This window comes from Lynx canadensis, chromosome B2 (genome assembly GCF_007474595.2).
Source record: "Lynx canadensis isolate LIC74 chromosome B2, mLynCan4.pri.v2, whole genome shotgun sequence".
Classification (NCBI taxonomy): Eukaryota; Metazoa; Chordata; class Mammalia; order Carnivora; family Felidae; genus Lynx; species Lynx canadensis.
In genome coordinates, this window is record NC_044307.1 from 61,612,124 (window position 1) to 61,635,365 (window position 23,242).

The following is a 23,242-nucleotide window of genomic DNA, read 5'->3' on the forward strand; positions in this document are numbered from 1 at the left end:
TTAAGTGCCCGACTCTTGATTTGGGCTCAGGTCATGATCTCACAGTTGTGAGACTGAACCCCAAGTCGGCTGCTGGCTGAACATGGAGACCTCTTGGGATTTTCTTTCTCCCTCTCTCTCTGCCTATCCTTCACTCAGGCTTCCTCTGTCTCTCAAAATAAATAAATAAACATTAAAAAAAAGTTAAGTATTGATCATAATAAGGAAATAGTATAAAACATGACTACTATTGTGTAATTTAAATTTGGTGAGAGTAGAACTTAAGTGTTTTCACACACATGCACAAAAAGATAAATATGTGAAGTGAGGAATGTGTGAATTAACTAGATGGGTAGAATAGTTTCACAATGTATATGTATATCAAATCACCATAATGTGCACTTTAAATATCTTACAAATTTATTTGCCAATTATACCTCCATAAAGATGAAAAAATTCAATAATGAAACATTTAAAATTTCAATTAATTTGCCTTTTCAAATTAAAGTATCTGTACTTGCTTCAAATAATTTATTGTTTTTCCCAGAGACTCTTTTATTAGTATATTTTATTTCTCTACCTTTTGCTTAGAAGTTAAAACAGGCTGGTGGCATGATTATGCATAAGCATTATGTAAAAACAACCCAAAGGTAAAAAATAATAATGTACCAAGAAGAAAAACACATGTCAGAGCTACCTAAGGTCATGAAATGTAAACTATGATAAATTCAAGAATTGTTTATTACATGTCAAAATAGTAAATCTCTATGAGAAAAGCTTCAGTGAGATTGTAAAGAATGTTGAAAGATTCCAAGGAATCAGTAAAAAAAACTCTCAGAAAGCCAACGTTCTAGAATAAAACACGGCTAACAAACACTGCCTCTAAACTTTAGCAATATTTAAAGAAAGGATATAAATATTTCAGTCAAGTTCTTTTTCTATGGTTTTATGCATGTTAAGAAGGCATTGTATAATAATTCGATTTCAATCACTTATAATTTTCCCGATTATTATTTTTAAATCCATGTTTTCCAGATAAAGAGATTTCTACTACTCTAGAATGTCCTTAATAAAATTCCATATTTATAGGGAGAATATAAAAGTTCATTTTAGAAAATGTCTTGAATTATTTAAAACAGGCCCCAGAAGAGATAAGGCACAAGATATCTTTTATAATCTCACAGTTGGCTTTGAAGGTTATCTGAATAGTAACATCAACTTCTCTTTCCAAAGGTTCAGTCTTACAGCAAATTTACATGAACATGGATTGTGCTCTTAGTTCCCTTTAAGAGAACTCTTTGACCTCAAATATTAATATGACCTAATTATCGGACAAGGAGCTGACACAGCGGGAGCCCTGAGCACAGATAAATCTTGCCTAAAGCTTTACAGGGTCCAGATAGCTCAGATTTTTCTGCTCAATGTAGATGTGGAAAGCTTGGGGGGATAGAAAGCATGCATAATAAAAAGGGATCCTTTCTACCCCATGTTTGCTCTATCCTTGCCTAGCATATGAGAGGCAGCCGTGTAACGCTCTGCCACTCAACATTTGGTCTGCAGAGCAGGGACACCTGGGAGCTCATTAAAAATGCACAGTCTCTGACTCCAACCCCGACCCATTCAATTAGTATTTACACTTCAACAAGTTCCGGGGTGATGCATCTGTGGAGTCCTGGGACCCCTCTAAGAGCATGCACTGTGGAGCCAGATTAGCTGAGTTCAAGTGGCCTTTCAGGATGGGTAACTAGGCAAGCTAACTTACATTTCTGTGCTCTGTTTGCTTTATCTGAAAATGGAGAAAATAATAGCACTAAGAAGGGTTAGTGTGAAGACTACAGGAGTTTTTCATGTAATAGTCTTAGACTGGACCTGGAATAGAATAAATGTATGAAAGTGTTTGCTGTAACTGTTGTTAATCCTGTTCAAATTGCGAGCATATGTTCTTTTCAGAAGAATAAAAGAGGAAATGGGATAGAGATTGGAGGATGGAGTGAAGTGAATGTGAGATGGAGTGAGGTGAAATGAATGTGAAGGAGTTTAGCTCACTTCCTGCTTTGGGGCTGGAGTTGACCTGATTTGGGGTGCTGATGTGCAGTTTTTTATATCACTGATTCAGGTGAGTAAGGAATCGCACATCGACTTCCTTCCCCCATTACCGAACATCCCAATTATCCCTTATTATCATTAATTAAGATGATGAAACTGTATTATATACAATTTTGAAGAATAAAGGGAAACACCCATGAATGTACCGTTGTAACAATTACTTTATTTTTATTATTGTATTAAGAGTTAGACGGGGTGCCTGGGTGGCTCAGTCGGTTTAGCAACTGGCTTAGGCTCAGGTAATGATCTCGTGGTTTATGAATTCAAGTCGCTTCAGATCCTTTCTCTCCCTCACTTTCTCCCTCTTTCAAGAATAAATAAACATTAAAATTTTTTTTTAAATAGAACAAGTGTTGGGAGCACTCATTTACTGATTGACACCTACTAATTGACACTAATTGATACCATATGGATATGCTCATCCATATCAGAATATATATGTGCCAACATTATGGGTGTTCCTTCTGAATGACCCAAAGCTCATTGGATGCAATGAATATATTTTCCCAACTTTGTGTTCACAGTATGTTGATTTGTGGATGAAATATCAAAAGATCATAATGAAAAGTTTAATCTCATGGTAGGGTATTTAAATTCTCATAGCTCTGCTTATGCTGTTTGGTCATTTTTGATATTATTCTGTGAATTCTAACATATGTAGCTATTTTTGCCTAACAATTAGTTTGAAAAACAATTCTAAACATTTCTAGAAGTACCATATATATTTTCAGTTCTGAGTATTTAGAGCTAAATTTATAAAGAGAGTATTAAAAAATACAAGCATTTTCTACTTTTGCTCACTTGAGTTTTACATTTTTACTGACCTCGGTGTTCTAAGGACAGATTAATGAAGTTTAATAAACCAGAATAATGGAGTAACATGCTTCAATATAATTTCGGTGTTGTAGACTCTCTTTTTTGTTGTTTTTTAGTTTTGGTTTTGTTTGCATTTGTTTCAGCTTTTTTCCATACCAGTAAAAATTTTTTTTGCTTCAGAATGTATTTCATTATAGGTTTCAATTGTGTACACAAATATTTAAATTGTATTCATTTACTATAATGATTCATCTACAGTTTTACCCAAAAATTTATGTATTACTACAATGAAGAAAATCCTCCTATTTTTCATTAATAATGAAAGAAGTATAAGAAGAATTATTTCCATGTGGATTTTCTTACATGCAACTTGTTTAGAGAAAAAGGAAATGGGATTATAGTGAACCAAAACTCTTTGAAAACTAGTGAAGTCATTTGACAAATGAAATAGATGGCTGGATTCATCCATCCTTACAAAAAAGTTAAATTGAGTTGAATTCTGAAATAAAATAAATTCAAATATTGTTTGCACCCATGAATGTAAAAATGCTGAAAATGCAGAGGGAAAAACAACCGTGATAAGAGTATGCTTGAAAAATTTGACCTATTCAATTTTAATAGGCTATTTAGAAAAATGTGCATTAAAACAATAAAACAGTGAGTGCAAGAAGTGTGAAGATTCAAATTCAAAAGTTTAAAAAATGGTTGAAATATAAAAGGTTCTTTTTTTCTGGAATAAACAAAAAAACATTTACTATAACTACTGAATATGTCAAGAAATATGACTAGAAATATAAATGCACTTGCATATCATGTGATGTAAATCCAGCCTTCAGAGAAAACCACCGAGGGTTTTGACTTTGGAGGATAGTGAAAAATTTTTATATTAGTTGTGGATCCACATAGCCTTTTTTCCCCTTTGTCTTTCATTGAATATAGATATAAGTTAAAATGAGACCTGAGAACTGCTCAGAAATATATAGTAAACCACGTCATTCTGAAGATCCTTAATTGACGGCAACTTACTATAAGGTGGCTATGTCTCCATACTAGTAGGACCATTTTTAGGGACAGCATTGATGATAATATTTGTTGAGACATGTTTGTTATGTTGCTTATAGATATAATATGTAAACAAAGAACATCTTTAGGGTAGAAACCTGAACTCTTAAGGCAAAGAATTTGTTAAAACTGAACATGAGCATTTGGAGATATTAGTGACTACGACATGTTTTTATATAATATACTATCTTCTCCCCTTAAATGAAGGGAATTATGCATGTAAACAGGCTACATAAAATGCACAATAAAAACCTTTAAGACAAAAGTAGTTTCAGGACGCCTGGGTGGCTCAGTCATTTGACCGTCTGGCTCTTGATCTTGGCTCAGGTCATGATCTCAACAGTTCATGAGTTTGAGCCCCCACTTTGGGCTCAGTGCTGACAGCGCAGAGCCTGCTTGAGATTCTCTTTCTCCCTCTCTTTCCCTGCCTGCTTTTGCTCTCTCTCTCTGTCTCTCAAATAAATAAACAAGTATATTTTTTTAATGTAGTTTGAATTAAATTTAAATTGCCTGCAATTCTCATTAATGGCTGTATTGAACTGTAAAGCTTGTTTTTTTTTTTAAATTTATTTTCTATGAGCTTAAAGCCTTAGGAAATTTGACATATTCATAAATGAATTAATGCAAAGATGAAAAGTTGCTCAGTAACTAAAATTTCTACATGCACAATCATACTGATTTCAGTTTGTAAGTATTTACATATTTAAAACATAATGCTCTTATTTGTTTTAAAATTATGTAATTATAACTAATTAATGGCATCATTTAATTATATACGTTTTTAAAACTTTTTTTTAATGTATTTGTATGGTCACATTCTGAATTTCACTTATTTATAGATTTTATATGTAAGAACTCAGAAATTTATCCACAAGTGAATTTGAACGTACAGGAGGTGTTTAAGGTTATTAAGAATACTTTTAGAATTTCAGCCATTTTATTTAATTTATTTTTTAATGTTTATTTATCTTTGAGAGAGGGAGAGAGAAAGCTCAGGGGAGGGACAGAGAGAGAGACACACACACACAAGAATATGCAGCAGGATCCAGGCTCTGAGCTGTCAGCACAGAGTCTGATGGCGGGGCTCAACCTCAGGAGCTATGAGATCATGACCTGAGCCGAAGCTGGATGCTTAAAGGACTGAACAACTCAGGTGCCCCATCAGTCATTTTAAAATCTGGATTAAGTAGATTATAAGAAGATATGGCTAGATTTGTTAACATTGGCTGTTACTCCAGTTTAATATTTTTATTTAATATTTACTATTTTTATTAAACTGGAGTAACAGCCGGTAGCAAACATTTTAATAAAGTTTGAATGAGGTAAAGGAGCATACAAACAGGGGTTCCTGGGTGGCTCAGTCGGTTAAGTAGCCAACTTTGGCTCAGGTCATGATCTCATGGTTTGTGGGTTTGAGCCCCACATCGGGCTCTGTGCTGACAGCTGTGCAGACAGCTTGGAGCCTAGAGCCTGCTTCAGATTCTGTGTCTCCCTCTTTCTCTGCCCCTTCCCTCCTCCTGCTTGTGCTCTGTCTCTCTTTCTCTCTCAAAAAGAAGTAAACATTAAAAATAATTAAAAAAAAAAAAAGGATACAAGCAAATATCTGGGAATAGCACATCTCTGGTAAAGGAAACATATTTCCGAGGTCCTGAGAAGCTTGGCTTTCCTAACGCAGGAGTATGACTGGAGTGGAGGTAGCAAAATCATGGGTGGGAAGGGATGAGGCCCGAGATGTGACAAGGGACTAGGTCACTGAAGACTTTGGCTTCTCACCCTGTGTAAAATGGGAGGCCATGTGTTACATCCAGGCTTACTGTTAAAGACCATTTTGTCCCCAAGGGGAGAATAGGCTGTAAGGGCATAAAAGTGAAGCAGTTTATTTAGAAGCAATAATCCAGGATATGAAGACCACTGGTCCCTTAGTGGCAGTGGCAGAAGTGGTAAAACAGGGTCAGATCGTGGATATAGTTTACAAGTAATGTGAAGAAAATTTACTGAAGGATTCAGTGTGTTCAGTTCATCATGTGTTTCTGATGCTGCAAATCTACTCATTTTATTTATTCATTTTTTTGAATCTACTTTTTAAATTCATTTTTCTTGACATGAATTTTCATGCAAACTTTTACTGCTCTGCTAAAATGACATGATTGTTATGATTCAATAACAGAAAAACAGCTTCAGTTTCACGTGACTCCCAAATAAGAAATGTGACGATTATCCGCAGCAGGATTATAACAATGAGCAGAAGAAAATTAGACAAAATAAATTGAAATCTGGTACATGTGGAGTATAACTTTAAAACTAATTATTGTTATTAAGGCACCTAATTTTCTATACTTTCTCTTTCTCTAGCCATTCTAGTTAATTTTACTATACATTCTATTTTAGTCCTTCACTAGGGTCCCTCCATATTCCTTCTGGGAAAGATATAAACATATTTGTTTCTTGAATTTCCTTACTTAATGAGTTTTCTCTTTTTTATGGGTTATACCTGTTTTACCTATCAGACAAATCTACTTTAAAATATCTCTTGCACAATTTTTCTCCTAAAATGGTCCATAGAGCACCATTTATTTATTCCACTATTTGAAAACACTTTAGGATTGAGCTTTTTTTTTTTTTGATATTTAAGAAATTTATGCAGTGTTATATGTTAAACTTTATGCAATATTTCCTAATAATTCTAATTCAAGTAGAGTTTCTCTATGATTTCCCACATAATTTTAATGATTGTATAACATCAAGTGTCAGAAATTTAATTTTATAATGCCACTTGATTAAGATCAAAGGCAGGGCAAAATTGGACAAATAATAATACCTATGAAAGAAACATGTCTGGCAAGATTACCAAATCCCATGAGGTGCTGATACCAAGCTATTCTGCCATTCTTCACAAAGAACATTTCTGAAGCTTCTAAAGCTAAATGTTGATCCACTCAGAGGAACTCTGAGTGTCTTGATGGCCTCAGGAGATAACCCCCAAGGCCCTTCATCGTCTCCACTGTACTTGTACCCATCAAATCTCTTATCTTTGTGTTTGTTCCACACAAATAGTTTCTGAATTCCCTTTGTCTTGTACGAACCTTATTGTAACAGTTGTTCATGAATGTTTTTTAAATGGTCAGAGGGAGATCACTGAGAGAGGGATATGAGGCCGCAGGCACCTCACGTCACATGTAAGAAGGATCCCATCATATAGTGACAATTTGGGGCATTCCTAGCTGTCAGCCACCTCTTGTGATTTTCCCTTCATTAATACTTAAATCTAAACAAGAGGGTATACTCTGTAGGATCACATGATCTTGCACAGCCTCCTGGAGAATCCAGGAAAGAAAGCATTTAGGGCCCATATGTAAATAATATGTATTCAATAATTTAAAAAAATGTATGAGAAAGGAATTTTACTATATATCGCCAAAAACTTATTATAACACATAAATAGTCTGAAACCCCTAAAGATAAATGTCGACACTTTGAGAAACATAATTAACCATGCAAATCCTAGAACTCATACAATTTTATACCAAGAAAGAATGAGACGTGCTGAGAGTCCCCTTTGGGGCCAGAGCTTCTTTTGAAAACAAGCATTTGGTCAGTCTCTACATGTGGATTTATTTCTACAGCATGATTTCAAACAATTGAAATTGCACAGAAAATATATCTACAAGCAAAACCCATTTTTTTTCTTTATAGTCACTGGTGTCACAGTAACTAGGGCAGCATTTCAAAGGTGTGTGTGTGTGTGTGTGTGTGTGTGAAATCACTGTAGACCTTGTCAAAAAATGTTTTAAGAACTACATTTCAACTTATCCTTTCTATCAAACTTGATGGGGTAAAAAATTACAGAACTTATTTATCTGTATGATAATGCTCACATTTGTTTATATTTCCTTAATTGGACATCTCTGCTTCTGTACTTCTTAGTCAATATAGCATCATCAGGAACTGAGTGACTAAATAATGTGCTGGGATATCTCTATGCATAAGATAACCATAACTTGCTTCAAGATAATGCAGTTCATATGAATCTCCCAAAGATCAATATATGTGGGAAAGGGGAGCAAGACAATTGAAACGAAATGAGAAAGGATGCAGAAAATTGAGGAGAAGGGGAAGAAAATAAAATGATGAGTTGCTGGGGGAAGAATAACTGGTTTAAGGCTAAAAGGAAATGTGTATGTCTGTATCTGAGTACCTAAACCACTTCTCAATAAACTCTATGGACTATACAAACTAGATACATCACCAAAGAAAAATTTAGGGAGGCATCAAAGACAAAAATAATTAGTTTACAATGCTATTGAATCTGGAATTGGAAATCTGGGCTGGTAGTCAACATTATGCCTAGATTGATATTGTTAATACTGAAAAATGTGTGTTCTAATTTGTGTTTTTGGAATCACAAATAATCACTCCCTTTAAAGGGACACTACAATTTAAAGTCACCTAGGGGCACCTGGGTGGCTCAGTCGGTTGGGCGTCAGACTTCAGCTCAGGTTATGATCTCATGGTTTATAAGTTTGAGCCCCGCGTTGGGCTCTGTGAACAGCTTGGAGGCTAGAGCCTGCTTCAGATTCTGTGTCTCATTCTCTCTCTGCCCCTACCCAACTTGTGCTGTGTCTCTCTCTGTCTCTCAAAACTAAATAAATGTAAAAAAAATTTTTTTAGATCACTTAGACCAATAAAAGACAGAAATATACAATTCCTTGATTTTGATTCTACTTGGCTTCCACAGGTTCTGGGAGCAGCATTCTGTTATGATCACAAGCCTTCCTTTTAAAAGAGAACAAATGTACATAATTGTCTATGAATTTGTTCACTTTACCCTCACTATCTTATCTATATTATTAGCTAAGACAAAACATACATTAACTGCACTTCCACCACTTGGATTTTACTAAACTTATTTTGGGGAAACCCACCCTAACAGCAGATGGAAAAGCATTGTGCAGAATTACTGTGAAAAAAAAATCTCATTTTCACTTCTTTCTGGACTGTACCAAAAACATTTGAAAATATGCAGGACTTCAATATTACTATAGAAAGCTCAAATTGCTTTGATTTAAAATGTCATCATCAGGAAAAAATAAGCCAGAATTCATAATCTATGGGGCCTATGCACATACAAGCTAATCACATTCAGTACTTTTGAGGTCAGGATTCATATCTGAGTCTGAATCAATATTAATATTCCTTCTCGGCACTTGGTAGATGAAAAATGTTTTCTGCAAAAGGAAGAGCTTCTATTACCTTTATTAAATAGTAGTTAGTTGGCTGCACTTTCCTTGGATTTAAAAAAGATAGTGTGGAAATGGCTGTGCTTATAGTTTCATAGTTTGCAAGAAGTGCTTTTGAGAAATGATATTTTAACTTTATGGGATTCTATGACTTCACAATAATAGTATTTTCACTCACTTCAATATGCTTCTTCCTTAGAAATCTAACAGTGTTAAAGTATACTATCTCACTGGTCTTCATTACAATCCCATTAGGTCTGAATAGATTCCTATTTGATAAATCTTTGAAAAACTTGCTTTAGATGAAACATACTTATTGTTCTCCCAAGCATAGATGAATCCAGTCCTCGACCAATGTCCTATATTAGAATGGGAGCACATGAATCACTTTTTCTAAATCCAAGTTCAGAGACAGAGCTTCCTTCTGAACTTATATGGATTTTCCCTCCCAAGGAATAATCATCACAGGGTCCTGAGGCAGCCAGAGTAAATTGTACAGGGAATAGTTCTGCCAGTTTCACCATATTCTTCCCCAATGCACTCATCAGCTTCCCTAACCTCTTTAAACAGTGCAGTTTTGCCAATCAAAAGAGAGGATGATGTGAAGAAATATCAGAGAATTATTTTTCTTCCATCCTCTGGAGCTAAAGATAATTTTCAGTGGAGATAATTTTAGAAACATTTAAAACATTTCAGTGCATGGGAAAAAAAAATCCAAGAAGCCTGTTAGGATAATCACACGCTTCTTATTGTGCATCATTCTGCATTCATTCATTCTGAAAATAATACTGCATTCATTCCATTGTTTATGAAAAGCCTCTCCAGTTGCCTCTGATGGGAAAGCACGTAATTATTTACATAGTATTTATGTCGTCTGAATGTTCACAGCCGTCACCCCAGTCACCCTGTAGGATATGAAAAGCTGGTCCTTGTAAGACACATTTGGCTTAGCAGCCACTGTCTCTAAAATATGTTAAGAAGGTAAGGTAAGGCTATTTCAGAAATAAGTGAAACCCGAGGAGTTCAGTGACAGGTCTATATTTCACAAACGAGCACAGTTCAAATGTCACTTGTAAAAGACTTGCTTTTTCAAAACCTAAGGTTTTTAAAATTAAGAAAGATTTATTTTTTACTCTTTCTAAAAAAAATAAATTTAAGGATAGCAAAATAATAGATTTTATAACTTTAAGAATTTGCAGCACTGAAGGTTGGATTCTTCTTTGAGATCTTTTAAAGCTGTATTTTAAATTCCAGGGAAAACAAAACCGAAACCAAAAAAAGTAATTTTTAGCCGCTTGGTAAAAATTTGATTATTCATCCATCAGCCAAATGGCCTTACCTGACAAAGAATCTTGTGTCCCCATTTGTTTTTCCTCCAACTTTACCCCTCAGGAAAAGTTTATAGCAAAAGGAAAAAAAGGAGGCCTTTGAGAGTTACTCTATTCTATTGCTTGTGGCTGAATTTTAACCATATTTAGGTTTTGTTTCCGTGGCTTAAAGTTCTACCTCTTGCCCTAGTTTTCCAATTTTCATTCAGTTCCACAAACAGATCCTTATTGCTCAAAGTAAGACTGTCTTTTTGGTTGATTCATTAAAGCAACCCTTTTATTTCTCACATCGGCAATCTGTATCCAGACTTCAGGATATGTCCCCTACACCACAGAGATTGCACTCACAATCCTAAAGTAAATCATTTGGAACAACATACCTGGGAATTACACCAGATATGCTTTTCAGCACTTATATTTTCTTTTGGGTTTATTTATGTAATGCTAGAGCAGAAACAAATTGAGTAAGTCTATTTAATAGAGACTCAAAGCTCTGTCTCGCTATCAGTGAAGACAAGACCTGTCAGGAAGCAAAGACTCAAAGATGCGTTCTGCTCTCTGCTCAGTGATGTAAGTAGAACAATCTTGGACAGAGGGGCCAATATCAGACAATAGAACAGCTAACACAGAGTAGTGAAGCAATTAATTTCTCAGATGTTAATTCAATGTCGCAAAGAAGAAAAGAAGGAAAACAATAGAACTATAGCAATCTTATAAACATTATGTAGACAATGGATTAATAAAGAGTAAGAAAAATGAAAAGGAGAAATATACTTTCAATTCACCTCATGCTAACTTTGATTGGAAAAAGCGTAGCATTACAAAACTGCTTTCATTTGCTCTATTGTTTTTTATTTTATTTTTGTAATGGAAGAAAACGCTGATATTTCAACTCTGCCATCTCAAATCAATCATTCATCTTCCCCAGTCAACATGCTGAGATAAAAGGTGTATTGCAGAGATGGATATTGTTTGAGATTTGTATTTCCTTACAAGATAAATCAGTAGCTATTTAAATGCTTCTAATTCAACACTGTAAGAAAAAGGGAAATTAAATAACAAAATCAGTCCCCTGCAATGTGACTTTGAGGGCAGTGACTTCAAAAGAGAATCATTTCTCAAGTTACACTACCTTTGCAGCAGAGACAAGCACCACTAGGCTGGTTTGAAATTAGTCACACCTCTTCCAAGTTTCCATGAGTATCCACACTTGGGGGTGTTATCCTAGTAACTTCCTCAGTTTGGTTTCCCTTTAAAGCCTGAAGCAACTTAAATGTTCCATTTTCATTTTTCTAATGTAGAAGTTCAAATTGTTAAAAGTACAGCAGTTAAGTCTGAAAAGAAGAGGTTATCAAGTCCTTTGGAATCAAATCACCAGCTCATCCTCTCTGAGTGTTGGCTGTGTTTAAATTCAAATGCTGAGCCAGCTTCTATTGCCTCCACAACCACTCAGAGAGAAGTTAAGAGTTATATCTCTGAGTATAATTAGAATTATTACCTCCAGAAATAATGAACCAGATCTTGCTGTTCCTTATGTCGGTAAAACAAGAGGATGAAGACAGATAAAGGACCATTTTTGAAAGAGGGCAAAGTACACAGACCAACCAAATGCTGTAGTTACTGGATGCAAGGAAAGGCTCCTGAACCCACACAAACTGAATTTGCATCCCCAATAGATCAAAGTCCTTTCTTCTCTTTTCCTGGAATTCTTACTAACTTTCCCTGTAAAAATAGTTGTGGCATCTGAGGTAGACACAGTGGCGAAAGTAAACTTCATGAGCATAAAAACAAATAAAAGAAGAATAGAGGCAGCAATTCATATTCACTCTCCATGGCCATTACTGCTTACAAGCTATAATTTTATTAGCCTGAGACCCATATGCAATGACATCATTTCAAAAGCTAGTTAAGTCAAACTGGAAACCAATCAGTTCATTCAGAGTACTGAAAAACATCCTGAAGTGTACCCAACTATTTTTATAGTTATTCTGTTCAGATAACTGTGAGCATCCTATTGGAATAAAGGAGGTGACTTATAAGTTTTATAAAGCTACTATTATTAATGCCTCTTTAGCTAACGAAGTAAAAATTCTTCATGGTTCGTGAACTTTAGGCTGTAAGTATGAGTAGGTAGGACCCTATTGAATCATTCATTTTAAATCTAAAAAGCAATTTTCTGCAAGTTAGCTAAATGCATGTAGTCTATTAGTATTTAGGTTGTCTTGAGGCCATGCTCTTCAGTTATACAATTGCATCATCAAATTGAGATTAGCTTCAAAGTTCTAAAAATGTTTTTTAAAGCATGAAAATAAAAACCTATCAAGAATCTCTAACTGCAGTGAAAAGGTTGGTAAGAGCTAAAATTGATTGTCATGTGGAAGAAAAATTCAAAATGCTAAAGTTCTTTTCATGTTTTTATATAAATTGAAAAGTATGTTCATAAAATGAAAGAAAAAACAAGACCTTCTTCAATACAGATGTATAGTGTTTAATATTTCATTTGTCTTAAAAGGACAGATCACATATTGAAGACACTTAATTTTAATATCTAGAGGAATATAACATTGTTACTTGATTTTATTTTAGTGTCTTATTAATACCCACCTCAGGCAACTAAAACACTTCAGCCCTAGCTTCATGCATCATCACACAGCAAAGGTGTTTATTAATAGACCATTAAAATACCCATGTCATGTTTATCTTAAGAATTTATTTGCAATATATGTGTGCTTGTCTCTGACAAGTAGTCACTATGGGAAGAGCCATTAATTAAATTGATCATAAGTGATCCAAATGCTGCTAGAAGAAATATAACAGGTGAAAGCATTTGTCTGCAAAGGCTATATCTTTTCTTGATCTGTTTATTCCTTCCAGTACTTCTGGGCTCATTATTTTCATTGTATGTCTCCATAATCAACTTGAACTTAATGTACATCCTAGACATTTCTTCCTACCAATAGCTGACATTTAGTTAATGTCTTTTTGAATAACTTATAAATACTAATAATTTTGCTTCTTATTCATTAGTAACTTTATAATATAAAACAACCTCATTCTAATACAAATTACTATTATGTGAATTAGAATGACACCATAAAGTAAGTAATATTAACTAACACCGTTTGAGTATACTGAGAGCTTTAAAGTATATGATTACCTCTTCTATTGTTAAAAATATTGACTGAGCACCATTTATAAAAGAATTACCTTAATTTTCTTTCATTTATGGTTGTATTTATCATTCTTTTCCTGTTTTCAAATAACTGCATTTGTATAAAGCAGTGGAATTTATATCATCATTCAAGGAAGGAGTTTTGGTGGTATTGATGGAGAACAGTTGTATATGTATTATAAATTCGTTTTAGCGTGTAAAAATTATCAACTAAATAGCAGTTATTTTGGTAAGATGGTATATAATGGAATATTAAATATTCTATCCTCCCTAGGAATAATTTAATTCAAAAATAAGTAAAGTAATATCACTAATTATCTAAATGTCTCTGTTTTCCAGACCAAATATTCATTTCCCCTATTCTTGATGTGCAGAAAATGTTGTAAAAGTGCATCTACATAAAGGTATTACTTTTAAAAATTCTCACCGCCAAACAGAAGACCTGAAGCCAAGAGAATACATTCACATCATAGTTACTTTCTTAATTGTTATTTATAATGTTTATAGGTAAGTTGATCATTTACTTATTTAAATTTTTATTAACAAGCATATTTTGAGAATGTTTAGGAAGAATGCTTAGAGCACTGAATGAAAAAATAAAACATTATTTTTTACATGATTAGTTTAAATAATTTGAGGAGACTATAGACACAGAAATAAATCATACTACTATGGTAAAAAAAAATTAAGAATAAGGATATGTAAAAAATACAAAGTAAGCATAGGAACTCTAACAAACACTTAAGTCTCTACTAAATATTAGTCTTGTCCTTTGAGAAGCAAACACTGAGATAATATTGGCTGTGCAAAGATTTGTCTGGGGAAATGCTAGGGGAGGACAGTGATGAGGGACCAGAAAAGGCTGAGACATCTTTAGAGTGTCATTTCCACTCCTCACAGGAGGAGCTACAAATGGTGTATTTCCATTGCAGCTACAGTACACAACTGTGTCACATGAGTTTGGGGTCGCCCACCGCATGATCCCCAAGGGACTCTTTCCTGAGGAAAAACCAGATGTTGATGGGATGAGCCAAAACCCAATCTCAGACCAGCAACTCATTTTCTCCTTCTTCCCTAAGGCTTTCCAAATGTCCCTCACCCTCACATATCAAGAACTAGATATACTTGATAATTAACCTTGTGATACAACCTTAACTTTCATTTTTAAGGCCTCCAACTCTTGCTTATCACATCCTCCTCAAGTCAGCATTGCTCTATGTATCTGTTCACAGATACAATGGGGAGAGTGAGTAGCAGAAAATACTCAAGTGGATCACTTACATTCCAAATACATTTATTCCTGCCCTGTTGTGAAATCCAGTCCTACCTTCTCCTACAGATCAGGATCAATGACACTTTCCAGATGATGATTCCTCTTCTTACTTCCTGGTACCTAGGAACAAGGTGTCCAAAGTGCCCTGGCAGCCTACTAATGTACAGTGCAGGAGAAACTTTACTGTGTTCCCTGGCAAAAGGGTAACTATCGAGCCCAAGGCTTCAGGGACAGGAGCACAAAATCTCCTAGTGGGTCACTGGAAGTGATGGTGCTGTTATCACTTCTACTTCCCCTTTGATTACCAGATCCATGTATTCTTTCTACAGGGGATACAGAAGTGTATAGAGGCCTCTCACTTCATGCATATACTGCAATCCGAAGGGTAGTAGCCATCCTTTCATGGTGTTGCCCCTCACCTGGTGCTTTAGCTATGCTAACAAAAGGCTTTTCTATGAGTGTATGAGACTGACTGCTTCAGCATGGTGGAGAATATAATACAGTCAGTGGATCCCATGATTGTTGTCTCTCTCCTGAAACCCCTTCACGCCAAGTTACTCTGCTGGTCAAATGCTGTGATGTGTGGGATCTATGCTTGTGGACCATGCCTTCTGGATAGCAGTGGTAGCTGAAGCTCAATAGGAGAGGCAATTCTGTACCTAGAATAGGTATCTCTCTTTAGGAATACAACATCCTGACTCTTCCTGGATAGAAAGGGTCCAGTACAGTCGAGTTGCCACTGAATGGCTGATTGGTCTTCTTTAACAGATCTTAGTATTGGTCTCTGTTTCTGTAAAGTTGTATCAACCCTGGTAAGTCAGGGTCCATACTATTGGGATAAGACTAGCTTCCATCTCTGCCACTGAGTCCACTCTGTTCACATACCAATTGTGCTAATGTTGGGGTATTCTATGATGAATATTGACTAATGTCAACTGACCTAGTCATTATGTTTATTTTGTTGTTTAATGTATCCTTCATGGCAAATACTTCCTTGTGGATGTTGACATGCAAAACAAAAATCTTCACACCCATACCCTTATACATATATATATGTATGTGTGTGTGTGTGTATATATATATATATATATATGTATATACATATATATATATATATATATATATATATATATATATATATATATATATATCTTTCTTTTCTTCCCCACTGTAATTCCAAGGCCACCCTTGAATATTGATGTAATGCAACCACCATCCATTTCTAGCTTACACAAAACCATACTCAAACGCAGATCTTTTCTCCTCCTTCAGCTGCTCCTGTGGTGTGAGATCTCCTCTATGGCCAAGTTGTGAGTTTGAGGAATAATGTTGGTGCAACTGTTGTGGAGCTTGCCATAATCTGCATACTGTGTGTTCTTTCACCATTGATACTTTCAGGCACAAGCAGCAGAACTTCTTGTACTTCAACCCAAAACTGATGCAGAGCCCTTTCCTCCTTCAGATGTCACCTGAAGCTACCAGATTTCAATGACATCCAACATATGGGCTCGGGCAATATTTCTAGGTGTAGAATGTGTTGGATCCAAATCCAAAGGGCCTATAAAATTCTGTTGTTCCTTCTATGTGGTAGGAGCCATAAGATACAGAAATTTTTCTTTTACTTCCTGAGATATCCTGGCATGCCCCTGACTGTTGGACCCCTAGACATTCCACTAAAGTACTGACCCCTAAATCTTCATAGAGTTAGTCTCCCATCCTCTGGAGCTCCTGTGTCTTAATAATATTTCCAGTGCCCTAAAATCTTTTTTCTTATCCCATCTAATTACCATAATGTTATGTTATCAGTGCAATAGATCACTATGCTGTCTGTCCTGTGGGATATCCAAGCATTCAATATTTCATTAGATTATATTATAATAGGGCCATGCAGTTTGCTTATACTTGAATAAAACTATAAATGAATATTCTTTTATATCCCATTTCAATATAAACTGTTCCTGATCCTTTTTTATTGGAATGGAAAAGAGCATAATTATAAAATCAATGGCCATATACCATGTACCTGAGACCTTATTAATCTTCTCTAAAGTGACACCATGTTCAGCACAACAACTGGAACCAGTGATACTACTTAGTTAACCATGCATTAGTGCATAAGCTTCTACAAACTCTCCAAGCTTCTGCAGGGCAAGACTGGAATACTTAATATATGATATGATAAGAATCACAAATCCCTCATTATTTAGGGATTTGACCTTGTTATTCATATCTGTTTTTCCCACTTTGGATTCAATATTATTTTTGGCTTACTATCTTGGTCATGGGCATTTTCAGAGGTTTTCATTTAGTCTCCTTCCTATGATCTCTTACCTATAGGCCAGGGTCTAATGTGGAGGCTAGCCCAATTGCCAACTATATTAATTCTGATCATATCCTTAGGGGATGGTAGAAACAACACCACATACCCAATGCTGATTCAGAGCATATACACCCTTCCGGAGAATCTTACCCCAGCCCTGCAAAGTATTGCCACTTTGTTGGCACTAGTCTTCCAAAGGCCATTTCAGCATTCTATCATGCCAGCTGCTCCAGGATTGAGGGTAACATGATATGAACAGTGAATTCTATGAGCATAGGCCCATTGCCACATTTCTTTTGCTCTGGAGTTTCTTGATCAGAAGCAATGGTATGTGGGATACCGTAAGAGGGGATAAGGCATTCTGTAAGTCCATAAGTAGTAGTTTTGGCAGTAGTTTCCTTCCCCACATTGTGTTCAGGGAAGAAAAATCTGTATTCAGGGTGTCCACTGAAGTAGCAACAAAATACTGTCACTTCCATGGTGGAAGGGGTCCAATGTGATCAACCTGCCACCAAGTAGCTGGCTGAATATCCTGGAGAATGATTCCATACTGAGGACTCAGTGTTGGTTTCTGCTGCTGGTAAACTGGGCACTCAGCAGTGGTGGTAGCCAGATCAATCCTCATGAATGGAGATCCACTTTCTTGAGCCCATTCATAACCTCCATTCCTGCCAGATAGCACTTTATTCGTGAGTCCATTGGGTGATGACAGGGATAGGTAGGGAAGGAGGCTGACTGGTATTCACAGAATGAGTAATCCTATCCTCTTGGTTATTAAAATTCTCTTTTGCTGTGCTCATCCTTTGGTGACCATTCACATGACACATAAATATTTTCACGTTTTTTGACCACTCAGAGAGTCCTATCCAATATACTTCTTTCCTAAATTTTTTTGTCACCAATTTTCCAATTTTGTTCCTTCTAAGTTCCTGACCATCCAGCCAAACCACTGGGCACAGCCCCATGAAATGTACATAATACGACGTATGATCCTTTCTCCTTCCAAGCAAAATGAACAACTAGGTGCACTGCCCAAAGTTCCACCCCCTGGGAGGTTTTTCTCTTAACTAATATCAAGGATGTCCCAGATAAGGACTGAAATGCTGCTGCTGTCCACTTTCAGGTAAGGCCTGCATATCATTTAAAGATTGCAGAGCTATCTGTAAACCAGACCTGAATTTTTTCTTCCTCTGTTAACTGATCATAAGGAATTTCCCATATAGCAATAGATTCAGGATGGAAGAGAGAAAGCTGTGTAGCAGTTATAGGGAATCTGTGCATTTGTACCTCTTCTTTATGTAGCTTACATAAAGGCCCAATCAGGGCCTGCTAAGGCCCAATCACATATATAGCACTTCAATTTGATGGTGCATTGCTGCTGTGCATGTGAATTTTTATGGCTTAGTGGGTCAGATGCCACTCAGCTGATGATAGATAGCACAGGTTGCATGGTGACTTTGTGATCCATGGTTCAAAGACTAAGTAGTAAGCTAAGAGCTTTTTCTGAGAAGGAAAGTAGTTATCTGCAGAGATTGGCGGGGTTTTGCTAAAATTTCCTAAATGCATACACCTACAAGGGTCTGTCAAAGGCTCTAAACAGCATCCCTAGCTGCCACCAACACTTCAAGCACCACTGGATCTGCTAGATTATATGGCCCAAGCAGCAGTGCACCTTGCACAGCAGCCTGGATCTGTTGCAGAGTCTTCTCCTATTCTGTGTCCCAAGCAAAAACTATCAGCTGTTAGGATCACTCAGTAAATGGACAAGAATAAAACACCTAAATGAAGAATATGTTGCCTCTAACATCCAAAGAGGCCCACTAGGCATTGTGCCTATTTGGCCATAGGTGGAGTCAGATGCGACAATGTATCCTTTACCTTAGAAGTGATATTTCCACATGCCTCACACCATTGGAACCTTAGAAATTCCACCAAGGTAGAAGTCCCCTGAATTTTTGTTAGATTTATTTCTCACCCTCTAACATGAAAATGTCTTACCAATAACTATAGACCAGTTGCTGTGTCTTGCTCTTCAGGTCCAATCAGCATAATGCCATCAGTGTGACATCTTGTGGAAAGGAAAGATAACCAAGATTCCTGAGAAGAAAAGTATGACATAGGCCTGAAAAGTTGGTATACTTGTGAGGTAGAAAGGGAAGTTGTACTGCTAGCCAGCTGAAAGAAACTGCTTCTGGTATACCTTATTAGAAAGAATGACAAAAAGGAATTTGCCAGATCAATAGCTACATACTGGGTACCAGGGGATATGTTAACGTGCTTGAAGCCACATCTGGTATAGCAGCTTAATTGCAGTCATCACCTTGTTATGTCTGCTCTCAGCCACTGTCATTCTCCTAGTTCCATCTGTCTTTTGCACAGGCTAAATAGGGAAGTTGAGTGGATATGCAGTAGATATCAACACCCTAGCATCCTTCAACTCTTTGGCGGTGGCACTAATATCTGCAATTATTCCAGGAATGCAATATTGGTTCACTATTTTCCTAACTAGAGGCAGTTCTAGTGGCTTCCACTTGGCCTTTCCCACCACAATAGCCCCGAATCCATAGGTAAAGGAACCAATGTAAGAAATCTGCCAGATGATGAGTATATCTATTTCAACTATACATTCTGGAACAGGGGAAATAACCACAGAATGGGTTGGAGGACCCACTGGACCCACGGTAAGATGCACTTGAATTAAAAATCTATTAATCTCCTGAGTTCGATAAGACTCTGCTCTCACTGGTGAGCCATAGTGATGTTTTGGGTTTCCTGGAATTAGTGTCAGTTCAGATCCAGGGTCCAGTAATTCCTGAAAGCTCTGATTGTTTCCATTTCCCCAACGCACAGTTACCCTGATAAAAGGTCCCATTGGGGAAGGCTAGAAGAAAGGTTAATATTACAAATTTTTGGTACTGTACTGGGATTCTAACTCCAAGGGATCCAACTTCCCTTCATTCAAAGAGTTCTGGATCTGTAAACTAACTCAAGTCTGTTAATTGATGGAAGGACTGTGACTCTCTGCTTTTATGATTCAGATACTCCTGGTACTTAAATCTGTATTAGCCAGGGTTTTCCAGAGAAACGAAATCAACAGAGTATGATATATATTATAAGGAATCGGCTCATGTAACTATGGAAACTGAAAAGTTCTTTGATCTGCCATCTGCAAACTAAATACCCAGAAGAGGTGGTGGTTCAAAGGCCTGAGAGCCAAAAGCCAATGGTGTAGACTCCAGTCCAAGTCTGAAGGCCTGGGAGCCTCAGAATCTCTGAGGGTAAAATATTGAAATTCCAGCTCAGCAGTCCATTTAAACTTTCTGACTTTTTATTCTAGTCAGGCCTTCAACAGAGTATATGATGCTCACCCACATTGGGGAGGACCATCTGCTTTACTCACTTCATGAATTCAAGTACTAATGTCTTCCAAAATACATTCACAAACATAAACACACTCAGAAATAATGTTAAACCAGATACCTGAACACTTCTTGTCCCAATCACCACAGCACATAAAAATCAACCATCAGAGTTACCATCTCCCCCAGATTTCAAAGAGCCACCACCATAGCAGCCCATTTGCCTCATCCTCTGGAAACTTTTCTAGAACATCAAATCTCATATTCTGAGAAAGTGCCCCCAAATCAATGAATTATGACATCCATTTGTATATTTTACCCCCTGTTCAAGCTATCTAAAAATCCACTCCAAGCGATATTTCCTGTCTCTTGCTTGCATATTCTTGCAATCCTTTCAGTGTATAATCTCTTTCAAGCTCATAATATCCCCAGTCATGATACTGATTTTTAGCCTGAGAGCCAAGAAAGGAGTTTGGAAGAGCCTTTGGGCTGATGGTGGGAAATATCATTTCTTCCTAGACCTTTGTAGTGTCTTTTAACACAGCAGACATACTAACTCTTACTAGGGAAATGTGGGTCCACCTCTGCAAGCCCAGAAGGTTCATAGGGGTCTGCAATATGCTCAGAGGCCTCCATTTAGTTGACCCATTCCAAGTTTTCAAGCCCCAAGTTTTCCATACTAGACTACTGGCCTTGGCATTGGCTAAGCACTCAAAAAGAGTCATATTTCTCAATCTATTGTATTGCTACCCTGCTGTTCCTGCCTCTCAGTTCTTCTCCTACAAGAGATGTCTGCTTTCTAAGTTATCAAAGACAACTTCTGACTTTCACACTTTTCCATTAACTGCCTGCTAATGACCCTTAGTTCTCATTAGCCATCATCAGGTGGTTAATACAACTTAGTAGTCAACTAACTCCACTCTCTTTGTAGGCATCTTTTACACCATTATATTTGAAATGTCCAAATAGCCACACCTGCAAAAGCATTCCCTCCATATTAACATTTGCCAAGCTGCCAGTAGTAAAATTTTTAGCAATTGGGGTCCTACTTAAGCAAGAGATTCTCATGCCCCACCTACCAACCAGGAAGGTGTTCTCTTTGCCTGTTGCATGATGAGTGAGCTAGTCCCAAATTTCCATCTTAATATCTGTTTCCTCAGTTCCACTTGTGTTAGTCTGGGTTCTCCCAAAACCAGATGCCAGGACAGGATCAGATGTGCAAGAACTTTATTGGGGAATGTGCTAGTAAGAGAAAATGGGAGGGAACTAGAGGAGACTGTGAGAGCCATTAAACTCTGATGAGTCTGATCGCTGTCAAGGAGAGAGGAAAGGAAGAGTCATAGCCTACAGTGAAATTCTAAAAAAAGTTTCAGCAAGGCCAAATCTTTAAGCCAAAATTACCCATCAGAGGAGCCCCAAGTCTCAGAATAGTCCTGCCTTATACACCTTCTACGTTCTGTCACTGGCTGGGAGCAATGCTGGAGAAGCATAGCCTCAACATGAATGTGATGTGGTAATGACTTTCAGATTATGGCAGCTAGGGCCAGCAGTCAATTATGCAATCCTCCCTAGGAAGTCTGAGAGGTGTATTTTTATGGCAGCCACATATTTCTACCACTTATGCTGAGACATTTCTTAACAATGACACAGACATTTTATTTTTGTCTAATAGAAGAGAGTTTTTGAAACTGCATTGAGCTACTGACACAGACATGGTTCATCCTATTGGTTTAGTAAGCAGTGAATAGCATCTACAGCGACCAGCACTGATGAAGGAATAATATGAAATACATGATGAGAGGAGTAAAAAACAATGATTCCTCAGGTTAAAAAGATGGAAGTAGCATATCTGTATGTAAATGAAGCACTGAATAATGTGAATGGACAGTAAATTTTGCTAATAGAGTTACTGACATTTCTAAGTGCAGTTTTTCTCCTTCATTCATCAGGTCATGGTATCCAAGATAAAAGTTTAAAAGGAGTCAAAACCATTATGCATACTATATTAACAGTTTAGTTAATCTCTAATTTGAGTTATCTCTAGCCATCTAAATAACCAAAGTAAGTCATGACTCATGAGAAAGTTTGTATTTTCCAAAATTAGCCCTACTTAATTTGAAAAGAAAAAAAAATAGAATTTCCATACTATAATCAAAGAGTTTCTGTGTCAATTCATGTTGCATAAAACATAAAGCTTGCATTAAAAATATTTCATTTGCAAATAGGAAACAGAGTTTGTCCTGCATGAAATCCATTTTCACCTATAGGTCCTACTGAACCCTGCCAAGACACTAATATTCTGCTCACATTGTAGGTTTTTTTCTTTTTCCTTTTTTCTTTTTTTTCTTTTTTTCTTTTCTTTCTTTTTTTTTAAATGAATGCTAAAGAGTCAATGAGCCCATTTGCCATGTAGAGAACAAAAATAAAAAAATAAAAATAGATGCCTCAGTAACAGATATAGAATGAACAAGCAAATATTTAGCTAAGAACTCAGGTATCTCTGAAAATATGTCAAAATTGACTTTCACAATTTGATCCCAACCTCACATCAATTATCTGAAATTCAGTGGGAATGCCCATTTCTATGACA

General features: G+C 36.4%; 1 pseudogene; it reads right to left on the reverse strand.

Annotated features, from left to right (window-relative positions):
- Positions 1-15,033: 15,033 nt before the first annotated feature.
- LOC115514935 lies at positions 15,034-22,142 on the reverse strand (annotated as a pseudogene).
- Positions 22,143-23,242: the final 1,100 nt, after the last annotated feature.